General features: G+C 33.2%; 1 protein-coding gene across 1 annotated transcript in view; it reads left to right on the top strand.

The window, feature by feature from the left end:
- Positions 1-9686: 9686 nt before the first annotated feature.
- Positions 9687-12786, top strand: part of LOC106691173 (zinc finger protein GLIS2) — a 109647-nt gene continuing 106547 nt past the window's right edge. Inside the window, exon 1 of the mRNA XM_014436864.2 lies at positions 9687-9752. The gene's annotated coding sequence lies outside the window, so the exon portion shown is untranslated. The remainder of the gene's footprint in view (positions 9753-12786) is intronic.

The following is a 12786-nucleotide window of genomic DNA, read 5'->3' as shown; positions in this document are numbered from 1 at the left end:
AGAAAATTTTAGAATGTACACGGTTGGCAGATGCTGGTAATATTGTGTTACAGTTGCATGAAGAAGAACGTGTAGGGAGATAACACAATAAAACATATCAAAGAACAAATGAAGTGGCTTTCAGCATGTAATACTTATAATGACAAAACTAGTTTTGGTTTTTATAAGTATTTTTTTAATTCGCAGAGTCATTTTTTTCGTTCTTACAAGGTACCACACGGTGCGTACTTTTCAAAATTGATTCATTGAAATATAACTGTCATCATCATCATCATTATCTGTAGCGCTACAACTCTTGCAGAGTCAAGGCCTCCTGTTACTTCCTCCGCTAGTCCTCTCAATTGGTTGCCGCTGCTCTCCAATTGCGGATTCCCAAGATAGACCTGGCATCCGCAGCCACTCCATCGATCCATCGGAGCCGGGGTCTTCCTACTCTCCTTGTCCCATAAAACCTTCCGTCTAGAATCATCCTAGGAATCTGATGCTGGGTCATTCTTAATACATGACCTGCCCACCGAAGCCGTCCCACTTTGATCACCCTTACAATATCTGGGTTCATGTAGAGGCCTGACAGTTCAGCATTTGTTCTCGTCCTCCAGATCCCATCAGCACAAACCGGGCAATAAATTTTTCTCAATATTCTTCTCTCGAAACTTAGAAGGAGGGCTTCCTTTGAACTGGGTAATGTCCAGCATTCGGAGACATAAGGAACTGGTCTCACCGGAGTCTTATACAGCTGTATTTTGGTGTTTTGGGAAATAGCTCTGCTCCTGAAATGCTTCAGTAAGCCGAAATAGCATTTATTTGCGGACATAGCTCTGCGATGTATTTCTCCTTGAATGTCATTAATCGCGTTTACTTGCGATCCAAGATAGCTGAACTCCTTCACCCATTCAAATGAAAATCCTCCAGTTATAAAATGTGATGGTTCGTTCACATCTAGCTGTGGGCCTGCGTGCATGTATTTGGTTTTTGATTCGTTAACCTCTAAACCCACTCTAGTCGCTACTATCTGGAGACTGATAAAAGCGTTATTTAAATCTGTACGGGTTCTTCCAACAATATCTAAGTCATCGGCGAAAGCCAAAAATCATAGAAGATAGTTCCCCCAACTTGTATTCCAGATTTCCGTACCGCACTTTCGAGGGCCAAATTAAAGAGAAGGCATGCGAGGCAATCACCCTGTCTGAGTCCTTTGTGAGTTTGGAAGATGTCAGTCAGGTCACCCTGCACGCACTGTGCATTGTACCTTCTTCATTGTAGCCCTAATCAGACGTATCAGATTCGGTGGTATTCCCATTTCTAGAAGTTCCGGATACCGGTCGTTTCTTTTTATACTACCATAGCATTCGAAAGTCTATAAACAGGTGGTGTGTGTGGATATTATACTCTCTGCACCTCTCCAGAATGCTTCTGATGGAGAATATGTGATCTATGGTAGACTTCCTTCTCATAAAGCCTGTCTGGTACTTTCCTATATTCTGCTCGGCAAAAGGAATCAGTTTTTATAAAGTATCCGAGAGAACACCTTATAAGCACATGGTAAGAGGGATATACCGCGGTAATTACGACAATCAAACACATCCCCTTTCTTGTAAATCAGGCATATAACCGCTTTGTACCATTCACAAGGGTTTTCTTCCATCTCCCACACATCCATTATAATATTATAGAGGAATTTCACCAATCCTTCTCCTCCATCTTCGCGTATGCCTTCGCTGTAACATTGGTCTATAAGCAATGTTGTTCTGGCTGGTCACTCTTTGGCATTCTTCATCAAACCAGGACACTTACTTGGTTGGCCTTTGGTATCCAAGCATACCAGCTGCCAGTCCCTCCATGGTTTCCTCACAGGTTTGCAACTGTTGATCCACATTATCAGCCTGATACAGATCTTTTATTCTGGTATTCATGATGTCAGTAAAGAGTTGTCCAATCTCCGAATTTTTCAGCTTTTCAGTGTTGATCTTTGGCGATCGTGCTCCACTTTGATTTCTGGTGTAAGATATCCTGGCCCTGAACCTGGAGATTGTGAGATAGTGATTATAATCAATGTTGGCGCCTCTAAAAGCTCTCACATCCATCAAACTTGTGATGTGACGGCTACTTATTAACACATGGTCGATTTGGTTACACGTGAATCTATCATTGGAGTGCCATGTCGCTAGGTGAATTCTTTTATGGAGGAATCCAAAAAGCACATCGTGCTGCCGACCACAAGTCCCTTAGAAGTAGCAAAGTTTATCATCCTCATCCCATTATCATTTGTGTGGTCATGGATGCTGTGTAGACCAATTGTGGGCGTGTATTTTTTCTCCCTTCCTACCTGCGCATTATAGTCTCCCAGGATAATCTTAACATCACCTCTGAGGTAGGAATCAATCTGTTACTTCAGACTATTATAAAAGGCATCTTTCTCATCATCTCCTGATGGTTCAGTCGGAGCATGGACACTAATGATACTGTAATTGTGAAATTTGCCTTTTATTCGGAGATAACAGATCCTTGGGCTAATTGGTTCAAAGCCTGTGACTAATCTTCTTGTTTAGAATGAGTCCTGTTCCAAAGGTGTGTTTCTTGTCATCACAACTGTAGAAGATGGTATGACTTTTCTTGTTGAAGGCTCCTTGACCTATCCATCTTATATCTAGGATTGCAGCTAAGTCAACATGAGCGGTCCAATTGTGTTAGAAGCTGCTGTAGAGCTAACGGTCTATAAAGAGATAAACCATTCCAATGTCCTAGTGTAAGTTCTATTAGGCGGGCATTGAGTCGTTTCCGAATAATCCGTCTGGCTTTCCTTGTTGCTGGTTTCTTAATAGTAGGTTCTAAGGGGAGGGGATTATCAGTCCAAACTTTGCCCCCGAGTCAGGTGGAGGGGCCGCCTCCTCAAAGCACCCTGACCTGCTCCCCCAAACGGGGTGGCTACCTAGTGAAGCTAGCCCTAGGGTGTGTACTGTTAATGATCTTTGTCTGTATAGTGTGGGTGTGTGTGTAGTATGCTGTATTAGTGCACAGGGTGGGTGTAATGTAATTGTTCCCCTAACCTGGAGGAGCGGTAGCTGATTGCGATACAATGACCGGGCGATGGCGCGCTACATCCCTACGCCAGAACTATAACTGTGCAAATATAGATTATTTTGATTACATTCATGTATTATATATCTTATTAGTAGGGATAGGATTTTTATGTTTTCGCATATTTTTTTCTACAAATTATGTGTGCATCTTTATACTTCCAGTTGTCCAGTGTACATATCAGTACACATTTCTCCTTTTCTTTTAAATATTTAAAAACATTTCAACTTTTTACAATTTTTTTTAATAATTGTCTATTTTTGTTCATATTTCTCTTTTCATTTGCTACTTTTTTATGGATTTTTTTAATCCAAACAAAGTTGTGTGTAAATTAGAAAAAAAAAAATATTATTAAACATTTCGTCACAAATAGTATTTAATTATATTTCGGGAAACCAAAATAAATATGTAAGTTTATTAAACATTATATATAGTTAGTTATATTGAGCTTTTTTTTGTTTTTCAAGTACCACGCACTCATCACGTGGACGTCGAATGACCTTTCAGCCATTACAAATAGATTTTTCGGCAAAATCGTGGACGATTTGTTGTTGAAAACGTAAAGTTATATCTCGCTTGCAAAGTTATTATTTATGCGAATAAGAAAGATGAGAATGACGGATTACATAAGTTTTTACTATTACATGTTTTTATTCTTTCTTAATACCTTTTTTAACAAATAAAAAAGATTTATAGAGTATTTTGTATATTTTAAGGCTTCTTAAAGCAGAATTTCTACATATTTGAAATTTTATGTATTTTTGGAATAACGTTGTTTGAGCGTGTGTAATATCTAAAATAAAGATGATTCGGGTGCAGTTAAAGGAACTCACATAGTTATTTAATTATTTATTATGATCAACCGTTTCACTCCTCTTAGCAAGGCTTTATCAGGGCTTTCTGAATGACGGGAAGCTAAAATGCTCATCAAGTCCTGCAAACTGGGGTGAACACAGTTAATATTTCTCGGTGGTTTTATTTATTAAAAAAAATATGCGTATTATACTCCGTTATATAATATACGTTTTTGCGCTTATGTTACTAATGCATTTGAACGAAAAACAATTGTTAAAAACTTGAAGAAGTTTATCGGGGGGTGCGGTCAGCAAAGAACAACATAAATAAACAAAACAATATTTATTTATTTTTTGCCGACGTTTCGACCTGAGTTTCAGGTCTTCATCAGGGATAGTGGCGTGTAAAGGGGACGGGAAGCAACTAACTGACCAATTGGTCAGTTAATTGTTAAAAACCTTTTTTTCATCACTGAGTCCGTTGGGAACTGCACATTTGAACTGTTTACAATACTCTCCTTACCAAGGTGGTAAGGAAAGTAAATAATATCAGAATATAGAAAAAAAATTTATGTTTCAAATGCACCGAGTGTGGAGGAGACGTACCAGGAAAAATAGGAAACAAAAAGTTTATTTCTTTATTCTACTTCGTTGCTGTAAAAAATCCTAGAAAACAGGTTGCAACAAATAGTAGTCGCATAAGCATAATTAAATACAACAACTATACAGATATTAATAAACTGTATTTTTTTTTGGTACTAAATAATGTGATAGTTGAAGTTAATTTAATTTATTTAGACACCAATTATTAAAGTAGATCTGACTATAATAATTTATTGATCTAAAGAACATTTTCTAAAGTTTACCTGAACAAGTCTGTATAATGAACTTTTTTTCCATGAGTAAGCAGTTGCCATGACAATTGCGACAATGATACCTACGTAAGCTTTGTATATATAGTGATGATCTGGTTATAAACAGCGGCTAAACACATTTCCATCTTATAAATATTATCTAATATGAAAGATATTTCAAAATAGTTGAGTAAAATGTGCTGAAGCCATCAGTATAGTTTTGAAATGTAATGTTTACTTATTATAATTTTGTAATAACAAAGAGTACCATTGTTATCTACCCAACCTCCGCCAACAAGGACTCCCCTGGGGGTTTTCTTATCTCTTCAGCGGGCGGAAGTCGGCTGCGGTAATTTACCTAAAGCTACAAATAAAAATAGAAATCAGGCATAAAACTAAAAACAATATTTACACTTAACAAGTACTGGTTTTAAAAAAAATATAAATAAATCTTTTAAGGATATGTAAAAGCAATTTTTTTTTTTAAATTAAAGAAAGTGATTACTACTTTTTAAAACAAATTGAATTGAAACAAAATTAAAATTTGCCATATACGAAGATAAACCGCTTCTACTGGGTTCGTCTTGGTACTGAATTTCCCAAATGTTACTTGTTAAGCAGAAACCGGTGTTCCTAAACTAATTTTATGTCCTGCCTTCTACACAGCTGATATTCCTACATCTTCAGATATCTTCCAAGAAACATTCGCTGAAGATACCACCATCCTATCATCCCACAGACCCTGAAATTGCATTATTTCCTTTAATTTTTAAGGAAACTCTACATAATTAAGCTTTTTTGCTACAACTGGCGTATCAAAGTTAATGAATAAAAATGCAAGTACAACACTTTCTCGCTCTGACGCAGAGCCTGTACCACAATCAATTTTAAGTCCATACGACTTCCCTTTTGAGAACAGTCTAGTACCTTACCTTTCTTTAAGACAAGACACTAACATATGGGACTCACATACAAGCCCTAAAAGACAATTTAGTCAGTGGCATAAACTGCTGACCAAGACATCTCATTTTTCAGCTGACTTCAAATTATTAATCTACAAGACCATACTAACACCTTGAGTATTTAGAACAATATACTTAAACTGCAATGGACAATCAAATTTTCGGATATCACACTTATCCAATCCTTCAAAGTGTAGTCTTCCGGACGATAGTTCATACTCCATTTTATGTTACAAAATGTAACATCCCTTGAGCTTATTTCATCTGAAAGCTCACATATCATCTGAAACACACCATCGAAATCGAAACAATAGTAACTCTAAGAACTATTGTAAATAACTATATTGGAGTTCAAGCAATGGCCATATTCTTCACTCAAGTCCTGAGCGCCTGCGGTTTGCGCTCTAGCTCAACCTCCAATAGCTTTCAATACCAGAGACGCGATTGAGAGAAAAGCGTGCTTTTTCTTCCTCAAGTGGGGTGACAAGATCGATGTTCTCCAAGCTGAAGGTCAATATTGTACATAGATCTACATGTTTTTAAAATATTTATTTGATTTTATTTAAATTTAAGTTTAATTCTTCTCTTATCTATCTGTTACTATTACCCTTTTCATTTACTATTTACAAGCTTTAATTTTTCTTATTATATCTTACTTTTCATTTTATACCCCCGTTATTTTACACTTATGTTTTTTTCTTTTTTTTCCTTTTTGTAACTATAGTGTTTGTATCTTTTTTATCCCTGACGAAGCCCTGCAACGTGGGGCGAAACGTTGGCTCTATAAAATAGTATAATTATCTACTATTTGAGTTTTTTTTTTTTTTTTACCGCACCCGGACCATATTCCATTCATCTATACACACGGTCAATCAATAATCTTCCAGTAAGTTTAATTTTGTTTTATTTCTTTAATTTTATTTATATCCGTAAATGTGGTGTGAATGTACTCTCCTATCTCTATAACAGTTTTCAAGGGTACACAGATAAATATTTTAATTACGATAAGATTTTAACAAATGAAAAGGAAAAAAAACAGAAGATTTTTCAATTACTTATCCTATGACCGAAAACATAATAATAAAAATGAAATCTGAACAATTTAATTATGCTTAGAGAATTTTTCTCTCAGAATAACATTATTTTTTTTATTCATCAATCAGGACTCATATGTCATATGGTGAAATTACGTTCGTTTTAATTATCACCTACACTAAATAAAGTTCATTAAATATACAGGAGCAATAAACAAATTATTAAATGTTAAGTATGAAATGCACAACAGGGCATCTCATGGTCATTTAATCTAAAATTGGCAGAAGCCCACCCGTAGGAAGGGTCGCCCGCCCCATAAAACACACCCACCTCACCTCCTTCACCTTAATCACCAGTTATCAGTTTAGCTAACCTACATCTACCGTCAGCTCTAATATAAATTAGGAACATTGCATCTGCTGTATTCCTAACGTTGTTGGAATCTTACAGTAATATTCTTGCAGTAATATTTCCTTTTTATTATTTTTGGTGTAATGATTTCTGATAATGGATAATAATCCCGTCACCGTATATCAACCAGTATTAGTAATAAGTGAACGTTTTGAAAATAAGAAAGGATCTACCGGAAGGTTGTGAGGCGGGTTCACGTATTGACCAATTTTACAAGGTATACTTATTTATTATATATTAGGTATATTTATTCATATACCTAAATTTAGTAGCTCAAATTATTAAATTGATACGGTGAATGTTCTGAAACAAGCCGGGCTAAAAATAATAACATATTATTGGATTGAATGTGTTTAGCCTGTCCGTTTGTAACTTTTTGAGCTAACGGCTCAACCAATTTATAACTTTTATGATTCAAAAACTCAATGATGATATCCTATGAATCTTTTCAAACAGTTTCAGCTCAGAATTTTTTTTTTTTTTAATAATTTATTTATTGTTATTTACAACTGTATACATATATACACATCAAGTAAATTTGGTGTATGTGATATTATGACATGATACAAACATGTGGAGAATCTACCCATTGATAGAACTCTATAACATTTCTAAAGGAGAAGATCTCGAGGCCATCTTCTTTTCAGATGCCTTGGAGGATTATTAGGTAGTGTAGGAGAAGCCAGATTAGAAACGAGTTGGTTTGGGTGGTTGGGAAGTTTATTATGGAAGGGTTGGTATCTGGTTCTGGCCAAATCGGCAACGTACGAGACATTGAGGTCCTGATGGATGATTTGATTTGTGACAAAGTAAGGAGCATTAAGGATTTTACAAAGGATTTTGGACCGTAAGGATTGGATTCGAGAGGAATCAGCAGAATATTTTAAAAAGTATTTTCGACGTTTTGTAAGATAAGCCCTAGTCTAAGTAGGGAATTTCGGGGGCGGAGTGTGGCAGGAAGGGAAGGATTCTATTATTCTTGGTGTTATGATCTCTCCATGAGGGGTAGTTTGAAATATTTTCTGATTTGACAACATCAGTTGAGAACACTATTTTATAGTGAACGTCTACTATATAATTCATTTGTGTATTGTATTCTGTCCGTTTTTGGTATTCACTGAGAATAAACGTGCCATGTGGTGGTTGTTAGGCCGGTCGCACCGAGCCACGCGCTCTAAGAATAAAAAAATAAGTATAAGTGGTTAAGATTCTGGTTCTGTCTTTCAGTTTCAGACGAAATGAAAACATAAAGTGAATTACTTCATTTCACGTATTAGAAAAAATTACGTTGAGAGGTTGTAATTATGTGATCTGAGTTCTGAGATCATTTAAGCCGTTGGGAGGAAGAGTGGTCAAACTTCAAGTTTTGAGATATTCACATCTTTTGGGAAAGTTCTATAAAGAAAGGAACAACAGCATTTTCTGTTTAAACTAGTCAATGAAAAACATATGCAACAATTTGCGAGCATTATTAGTTAATGAACTCAGCAATTAATTTTTATGAGAACAGAATTACTTACATCACTGTTGTGCTCAACAGCTCATATGGGAAGAGTGAGCACACATTAAAGGTTTGCCTAGAGCCTTATATTAACTGAATTATGCAGCACAATTTAACATTCTGTGTCGAATGTGTACCATAACTTATTAATCCACTTAAATAATAGGTAGTAAACTGAAAACCGAAAAAGAATACTTTTTCTTAATGTTTAGAAAAAATTGAGATACAGTACCATATGAGGATCCAAAACTAACACAGAAACCCACTAATGGTCATACTAAACAGCTAATTAGTTTAATGAAGTAATTAATTACACAATTTTAGTTCTTTCTATTAATTTTTCAACTATATACCCTAAACAGTGGATCCTATAGAAAAACTACAAATAATTTATATTCGGCGTCAAAAGAGTACCATAAAAAAATAATTTGGACAAGTGGTATAGGCGTAAACCACCTGCTCCAGTTGTTCCTTGGTTGGTTTGAAGTGCTGTAGAATCAGTAAGAAGATGGTACATGACCATGGTTCACGGTCCATAACTACGTTATGGTTCTCATTGGACGCTAAATTTAATATTCTTTAATTTGTTGCAGTATATCTTTTTCGATATGATACACAGTTGAGGAGTTAAAGTGAACCTAATTGCAAACTAAATTAAATTAATTATCAGTAAGTGTTTTAGGGCCGCTTCAAATGCGTTTCCATGTTAAGACGTGTAGAATCTATTTTTTTTAATTATTCCGAGTTGTATGTTTTATTAGCTGGGTTTTATGCATCGGGCTTCTGTATTATTTATTTTCAGTAATTGATTATATGCATTAGATTTATTATCAGTTTTTTTTTTAATTTATAATTAACTATTGCAGCCCAATAATAGTATATATAGTAGGAAGATGGCCTACGGGGGTTGAGGATGGCCGGTAGGTGGTATCAATTAATGGATAGAGAATGATGTTTTCAGCGGAGGTAGTAGCCGCCACCTGGAGGGGGCCACCACCTGTTGCCCCCACTCGCGTTTTTTGCCCGCTCCAGGGGGCGCAGTCCTCAGTGCCTCTGGGTCCTCCAGTACCGTCGCGGTAGTGCTTCGCGTCATTTCGTCCCTATGGAGCTATAGCAGGTACGTCTTTAGCAGACCCTCAAATATTTTTATTGTACAACTTGTCATATCATTCCCATATTGATAATGATTTTACAAATGGAAGAGAGCGAGTAACTTTGAAATAAAATTTTTTAACTTGAAAAAAACAAAAATGAGGTTTTGTTGAGCTTGAGGATTAACAAATCTTATGCTGTACTCTCTGTGAATAAACGATTTATTCAACCCAAAACAAAAATTAGTTAATACCACAGGCTAGACGAACGAATCTGAATGTAGAACAACTGTACTAATTTAATATAAAAAAAAAATGTTAATATTTTAAAATATTATTTATCACGATTTCTGGCACGGCCTGTTAAAATTATACTTATTACTTTAAATAACTATAATTAAAGTCTCAGAAATAAAATAAGTACACATACATTTTAGAGCCTATGGTTTTCTATACTTAAATTCATTTGAATCGTAATTAAGTAGTTCAGTTTGCAATAAATATAAAATAATTCGTTATTTTTTATGTTTATGACAGTATAATTTTTAAATATATTTATTGATATAAATATTTGGTGGTTCCAGTTTTAAAAGAAAAAAATACTACGTATCGGATATCATATTTTAATAAATAAATAAGTTATTCATACTAAAAATAAAGTTTTATAGACTTTAAATTTAAAAAATTTCATGATACTGCAGTATTAAATCTAAAATATTTTGTGAAAATTAAAAAAAAAAATCATTACCATGAGTCCAATAAAAATGCTTTTGGTCATTGCTTTTTTTGTTTGTGGTACAATTATGTTACGAACGGGTTATCCGATGAAGTTTTGCCAAAAAATAAAATGGAATTTTCAGATAGGTGATGGATATTTCAAATTGGCATAAATAAAACTGTACGCAAAAAAAGTTTAAATGGGACCAATATTAGGAAAGGTACTTATCTAGGTTTACACTTTTGTTTGAAAAGTATTTTTAGTTTCCCTTGGAAATGCGTTCACTTTTTGTCCATAAATGTTTGCAATACTTCGAAACCTCTTGGAACATTCCAGACTATTGTATGAGATATAATTAAATTTCCCCATAATATAAACTAATAAAATATATAAATGAAACCTTTATCGGAACAATATTAGAGATAAGCAAGATATAGCAATGGAATTATTGTATTAGCCTTAACCGCTGAAGTTGTAAGGAAAGTAGTGCCAGTTGACATAGCAATTACCTTTATTGTCGAAATATTTTCTATTAAGACGAACTTTTGGATAAGACATAAATAAATTAAAATGTATGTAAATATTTGTTATAAATGTGCAAGATACAACTAGCATGGATAGTACTGCATTTTATATTATCGTAAACGTTTTGCCATCTCAAATCTGATAAAGGAAGGGGAAGTTGCATTTATATTCTTCTTCTCTTATTTTATTTTGTTTTTTTAAAGGACCAATGAAAAATAAAATGTAAATATTCTGCACTGAGATTACTTGAAGACAATAAAACAATAGCCCTTCCTTCCTAAATGGTTTTAATTCTTACATTAATTTATTGATATACAATTGCCAGTCGTTTGATTGCTTTTATCTATTTAACCTTTTTTTTTTAAACCAATTATTACTTTTATTGTACTCTAACTATAAATATGTGCCATATTTTCTGTATTAATAAATGTTTTTTTTATGTCGCCGTTTATTTTTCTTCTATACAAGATGTACACTGAAATTTTCCTTCTATTTTGAAGGAGCTTTGATGGTTTTATTTTTGCCAACCTTAAAACTATTAATAATCATAAAATTGGTGTTTTGTAATGAAATTACAAAATTATAGATTTAAAATTAAACATAATTCTTATAAATTATGTATATTATTTACTATATAAATTTAGTACAAAAAAATGTAAATTTAATAATACTGATATAATATAGTATTTAACAAATATAAAATAATATTAGCCCCCTCAATCTCATAAACTTGAATTCGGTAGGTAAAATTTAATTAGGTCATTTACAAGAGAAAAGATTCAGCAGAACGGCAGGATAGTTTATGTCATAGACAGGCTGGCAAATTTATTTAATTTGACTAGTTAATCAAAATAAATTAATCTACATTGCTTATTTTACCTCATACATAATATATTATTTACCTATATAAATATATCTAATGATTAAATTGTGAAGTTTTAGTGTATAATTATGGACTAAAAATATGTATGTACGAAAACAAATTGAGAATAGATCACTAATTTGTCATTCGAATGGACAAAATATATTTTCAATTAATGGTTCTTTGTATATTTTTTTCTATTAGGTATTTTATGAAAATAATAACTTCTTCTTTATGGCTTCATTATTGGTTTTTACATCTATCGACATTATGCGGTTTTCTTTCCATTATTCATTTGGATTACTTAGTTCTATTGCTGGCTTGTTACTTATATATATATATATATACATAAAATTATATTTTTTAAAATTTACAATGTCACAGCCCTGATGACGGCTAGAAATTCTGGCCGAAACGTTGGAACTATTAAATAAGTTCTTTAAACTTATTTGTGTTATATTCAGACCGTACCCCCAACCATCTTTCACGGTCCACTATCTTTTTATCACCACTAATAAGCAATAATGAAATTATAAGGAAGACAATATTATTTTCACGAAATATCCTACAGATATCACCCTTCCAACTGTGAAAAACAATTTTAAATTTTAATTGTCATAAATTATCAATAGTTTTTATCTATTTAAACGGTGCTTTCAAAATCATTTATTCCAAAAATATAAAATATTAAAAAAATAAAACCATGATAAATTCCGAAATATGAATAATCACTTTTAGAAACTGATTGACTAACATTTTTAATTTATAACAAATTTATTTCAATAAAAAAGTATTGAATAATAAATCATTCTTCAATGACAAAATTAAGCCATTAAAAAATACATATAAATTGTCGTAAAGATACATAAATAACTAATAATTGAAAATTATACACAACTCTTAAAAATAAATTTACTAGGAATATTTTATTCTAAACTAAAATAATATTTAATAT

Source organism: Halyomorpha halys, unplaced genomic scaffold (genome assembly GCF_000696795.3).
Source record: "Halyomorpha halys isolate HHAL.00 unplaced genomic scaffold, Hhal_1.1 Scaffold51.1, whole genome shotgun sequence".
NCBI lineage: Eukaryota > Metazoa > Arthropoda > Insecta > Hemiptera > Pentatomidae > Halyomorpha > Halyomorpha halys.
This window is presented reverse-complemented; position numbering and strand designations above follow the sequence as displayed.